We start from the raw sequence: 6,509 nt of genomic DNA on the forward strand, positions 1-6,509 counted from the left end.
ACGCTTAATACTGGAAAATGAAAGTAATTTACCTAAAATACGCGTACTCTAAATGTTAACAGGGACTTGTTTTCTTGGCGGTAAAGATGAAAAAGAAAGTTATAAAGAAAATGAAAAAAAAAAAACAGCAACGTGATACTGTTACATATGAAATAGAAATATAAACAAAATCTAGACTTACTGTAAAAGTTCTTGTCGAAACTCGCCTTTCGTAATTGTGAAAAAAAAGAAAAAAAAGAAGAAAAAAATGGAAAAAGGAACAAGAACATCCAAATAGTAGTAATAAAGATAATGACAAAAACTGAAATTGAGTAATGTTATCTAATACAAAAAACTCGAAACAATAAAGATGTAAGGTTACAATATAAACTGAAAGCAGGAACACCGACGTGACCAAGATACAAACGAAGATAGAATCGTCTTAACGTTCATTGTTGCTGGAAATGTTGCTTTTAATGATAACCAGTGAAAAAAAAACGAAAAGAAAAGAAAAAAGAACAGCAACAGCAACAACAATGACGGTAACCGCAGCAAAGCGATCATGATGGCGGATGGCGAGAGAGAAATTAATACTAGATCCACAGTTGACGCCACGGTGATCAATCTTTCAGGTTCCGGTCATGAAGGATTCACGCCGCGGTTCAAAGGTCCTCTCACAGGCTACAAAAAGACTCATAACCTCCTCGCCGGCCGCTCGTCTGTCATGATCGTGGCGAGAAATAAAATGACCAGTGTGTCGTTCAGCGTTAACCATCTTGCGGCACCTGATGGGACTGATAGAACCGTTTATCTCTCTCCCTCCTTCCCTCCAGTTTGGTAATGGCTGTGATGGTGCTGACGGCTGTCGTTTAGTGTACGGATAATGTGCTGATGGTGATGGAGGTGGTGGTGATGATAGTAACAGTAGTAGTGGTAGTAGTAAAAGTAATAGTAATAGGGAAAATCTTTTATTATCAGTTTACCCATATATTTTTTTTCTTTTCTTTTCGGTGGAGATTCGACGTGGAATAAAAAGAGAAAAAAAAATGGTAACGGATAGACGTCATCGTTATTGTCATTACTACTACTGCTACTGCTGCTGCTGCTACTACTACTACTCCTACTACCTACTACTACTACTACTACTACTACTACTACTACTACTACTAAACTACTACTACTACTACTAATAATAATAATGATAATAATAATGATAATAATAATAATAATAATAATGATAATAATAACAATAATAATAATAATAATAATGATAATAATACTGCTACTACTACTACTACTACTACTACTACTACTACATCTGCTACTTGGCAGCAGCAACAGAAAAAAACATCACAATGAAGAACAGGAACATTAATAGCAACTACATAAGCATCAAGAGTAGCAACAACAACAACAACAACAACAACAACAACAACAACAAAAGTGATAGTGATAGCAGCAGCAGCAGAAGTAGTGATAGTAGTAGAATTAGTAATAATGGTGGTAGTTGTTTTTGCAACAGCAACAGCTCCTATGGTACTAATAATTAAAGCACCAGGAGATGCAGCAGCAGTAGTAGTAGTATTAACAGGTGTAGTAGTAGCATAAAAATCTACGTTATCAGTATCACCGTTGCCTTTATCAACATGAATTTTGGTTTCTGATCTTTCTATCAATACTAGACGAAATCTTTTGGGTGGTTTTCTGCTGAGGCTGGTAGTAACCTTTTCTGTGCTGCTAAAAGATGCACACCAATGATTTCGTGAGCGACATAGAACGAGTTTATTGAAGATATAGAAATATTAATGAGTTAGCCGCCTCTTTCTTTTCATGCTGGAAATCTGTGCGGCTGTGCTTCTCTTAATGGATTTACGGTTGTCCTGACGTAAGGAGAATTCTTTCCCGTTTTTCATTCATCTCTTGACTGCAGCATTAGGGTGACGGAATGTGATTCAGAAGAGTACAAATATTAGGCTCAGTTGTTCTTTCTGTCACTCCATCACGAGGCTGACTCATGCGGTCATCATGGGTTAAAAAAATGCAGTAGTTGTTAGACTTGTTCATGTAACTTTCTTCCATCCGTTAGATTTACCAAACATCTGCCCATTATCATATTCCCTCCCCCGTCCCCCACACTCCCTATACAGTAACTTTTGATTGACTCGATTCACCGACACGATACATTCATAACCATCTCGGCTTGCGTGCTTGATCACTAGTTTGCTAACCTGTCACTCGCATGGGCGGGATCGTAACCTGCATGAAGATTTAACGAGAGCTCCCATTTTTCATACCAGTAATACTTCCTATGAGTAATAAAGAAAATACAACTTCGTAAACATGTGATGATTAAAAAAAATGTGGTTTTTGTTGTTTATATTCGACAAATTGAATTGTGCACAGCAAGACTTGATGATGATCTGATGTAGACATCTGTAGTCTTGAAAAAGAAAAGAAAAAATTTCCTCATGTTGGACAGAACCAACACAGCTCTTCGGCGTAGGTTTTCCATATCCACATTTTTGGGGTGTTGGTGATTGGCAGATCATGTACCGCACCATATTATTTGAAAATAAAGGTCAGCAGATACAATGAGCTCTGGGTGCAATGTGGAGAAAAAAACTATTTGTTTTTCTTATCATTATTTTTATTTATTTATTTGGTTATTTATCCATATCTTTTAACAGAGCAGGCTCCTTGACGTATCGAAGGACCGTATTCACCCTTCATCCTGCCCATTTTGAACAGGCTGTAGTAGAAGTTGTCAGTGTTTTCAAGGTTGCTTTCATAACTGTAACGTTAGCGTATAAAGAAGAGAGAGAGAAAAAAAGCATCCATGAGAACACGACAATTAATCTATGTAGCTTTTGAAAAATAAAAAAAGTCCTTATCGATGTCCAAAGCGCTTTAAAATGCGAGCCCGGCAGAATCTCGCCACCTTACCAGCTCATCTCGTCCATCCCCCAGTAAGACATAACCAGGCTGCTCTTCTGTGTACATTTTCCTCCCTGAACCATTGTTTTCATTTCTCATGTTCAAATAAAGTTGGATAACATATATTACATCTAATAAATACCCTTCTGTCTGCTACAATAAAGTGAATGTATGAATGAGTGTCCTCACTATTAATCATATTCTGAGACACACCCGCATCTTGGTTACTTTCAAAAGGTTCTGGCTAAAATGACAGAGGTTTTCAAGTGTGTTCTAAGTGTTCAATTGACAGATTCATAAGATTTCTACATTATTAACTAGAGAACAATCTTTGAGAACCCGTCTAGTCATCTCTGTGTCTGTGGAAAATAGACGTGGATATAAAACAAAGCGTTTCAGAATGCCTGTCTGTATCCTGAAGTGATACAGCAAGAACTCATCTACACACGCTGGTTCTCTCCTCAAAACCAACCCATGAAACCAATTGTCTTTTTCAGTATTTCTTTTTTCTTCCTTTCTTAATTTCACTTTTTTTCTTCAGAACTAATCACCGGAGAAAAAGTGATTCATATTAACTAGTTCCTCCTAGACCGGTGGGAGTTTTTCTCTTTTCTTTTTTTCCAGGATTATTAATAGACGAAGATTGACAGGATGAATAGTGCAAGAGACGATAATGTGATGAGTCCAAAGACCGCTGCCACTCACCCTTGCAGAAGGAGAACTGTATGTGTGTGTGTGTGTGTGTGTGTGTGTGTGTGTGTGTGTGTGTGTGTGTGTGTGTGTGTGTGTGTGTGTGTGTGTGTGTGTGTGTGTGTGTGTGTGTGTGTGTGTGTGTGTGTGTGTGTTCCTTGCCAATACCAACATCAATGAATTCATCAACTCAAGGAGTCTTTTTTTTTTTTTTTTTTTTTTTTATTGCTCGACTTCGGAAATGTCAAAAGTGAATATTACAGTCCACTGATGAGAGAAGACTAGTACGCTTACCAAACCTTGTTTTCAGAAATTCTTTATTCCTCTTAACCATTTTGAAGACAATTGTAAAGTCAATCAGGAAATGTAGTTTCCCTGTATAGAAAATTTGCAATATAAAAAAATGGATTAAATAATATATTCAGTGAGACGCCTTTAGTTTACTTTTGTTCAAACCACATAACATTGTTTGCAGTCAAAAATACATAGTTAGGAAGGTGGTTGAATGAAAAAAACAAACAAACAATGGATAGACAGAAAAATGGATATATAAATGTCGATCACAAACAAGTATATGTACCTAAAAAATTATGCACATAATCAAATTTATAAACAACACAAATCCAAACTTACTTGTTTACTTATGAAATATGACTGAAGTAAATCCTAAAGAGAATGGTATTTCGAAATAGAAACATTTAAAGATAATCTGAAGGTCGGAGATAAACTTACACCATGAAAACGAATCACTCTGATCGGCCCCATATTGTCCTCGGCAATGATATCCAGTCCTTCTTTCAATCAATGAAGAGCAAATCGTTCTTCAAAGGTTTGACGAAACATATATCTCAGCAGCAAACGGACTGGAAGCCTTTGATAAATGTTACAATAACTTTTCAACTCTTCGGAATGGTAGCTCACAAAATCTGTCTCTAAAATGCCACCTTACCTTTAGTCTCCCTCGAGGGTTGATAGACTTAACGGCCTTATTACAAGTTGTATATTCTCTCTCTCTCTCTCTCTCTCTCTCTCTCTCTCTCTCTCTCTCTCTCTCTCTTTCTTTTCCTCTTCTTGTTCTTTTTCTGGATAAGAACAATACACACAATATACATACCCCTTGTAAATACTTTTACTTATAGCATTAACTGAGGAGTGATTAAAAAAATCTAAATTGAAAAATGATCTCATTACGCTGAAGTATTTGCATTTTTATTATCTACTTTTTATGTTCTTCAGTCTCCCATCAAAGAAAAATTTTAGTAATTATTATTTGCTGTTTTTTTTTCATCTTCTATGATAAAATTAAGTTTACTTCATTATCTGCGATCCTTATCCTATTTAGCATTTTCATTTCTTATTGCCTTCCACATACTCTTAACGCATCAAATTTCAGCCACTCATTATCTAGTTTTTTTTTTTCCATACTATCTCTAATTTGATTTATTAATGACACATATTTCTTTATCTGTATCAATCAATTACTTTTCTCCTTTTCAAGTTTCTCTTAACACTCATTCTTCGTTACAATAATTATTATTATTATTTTTTTTTTCATATGCTTGCATGTTTTATCTATTATATAGCATTTCTGAATCAATATCTTTATTAATTTATTTTTCATCCATTTTCATGATTCTCCTAACAGTTATTCTATGATAACAAGTTTGTTTTTTCAGCTTTATGGCTGTTCCGTACGACAACAACGATAGAAAACCATACTTAATGTGATTCTTGACGCAAACCATCTGCCGCCCTCTGAGGATACGCCTGACATATTCATGACACACGGTGGCGGGAAGGTCCCTTTCGCCAATCCTCCTCCTGCCAGATGATTGCTAATCATTGTTCATTGACATGCTCCATCAGGATCAATTTTTCAGCCTGAAAGTGTGTCCGCTGCCTCGTGTGGATCAGAACTTCGTGGCGGTGACAGATCCTAGACAAGAGCTTGACGCACGGAAATGGAAAAATTGTAAAGACAGTGTAAAATGAACACACACACACACACACACACACACACACACACACACACACACACACACACACACACACACACACACACACACACACACACAATAAAGAAGGTGTTCTCACAGGGACTGAAGGCTGCATGATCGTATTTTTGCCAGCTTCGTACCTGTCAACACTATCTACAAAAGTATATGCTGACAGCTTTAAGAGTACTTGATACTATCATTGAGTACCGCTAGATGTAGTCAATTTTTAGTTTCGGATGATAGAATGATAGATACTGCTTGTGTATCTTTTTAATTGTGACTATTATTCTAAAACACACTGCAAGTGTTAACAAGTAAGGTTGCAGCAGAGTACGACGACGCAACCTTTCGTCCCCGTGAAAACCAATGTAATGTGAAATCTAACTTACTGGACAACTTTGTTTTAAGGGAGTCAGAACAGCTTTTTATCACAAGTGGTTTATACGTTATATATATATATATATATATATATATATATATATATATATATATATATATATATATATATATATATATATATATATATATATATATATATATCTATCTATCTATCTATCTATCTATCTATCTATCTATCTATCTATCTATATATATATATATATATATATATATATATATATATATATATATATATATATATATATATATATATATATATATATATATATATATATATATATAATTTCTTTTCTGGGAATGTAACGCAGGGAAGAGAAAATGCTTCATTCCTGAAATGTCACAGCTTCACTCACGACATCTATCGCTTTTCACTCTCATCTGCTCCATTGTCATCCATTTTCCCAGTCCTGTCGATCAAAGGCTGTAGTCGTATGCACTCACTCATGTTTTCTATCCCATATGTTCTTATTTTTTTTCTATCCATTGTCACTATCGTTGCTATTTCTTAAG

This window comes from Portunus trituberculatus, chromosome 44 (genome assembly GCF_017591435.1).
Source record: "Portunus trituberculatus isolate SZX2019 chromosome 44, ASM1759143v1, whole genome shotgun sequence".
Lineage (NCBI taxonomy): Eukaryota > Metazoa > Arthropoda > Malacostraca > Decapoda > Portunidae > Portunus > Portunus trituberculatus.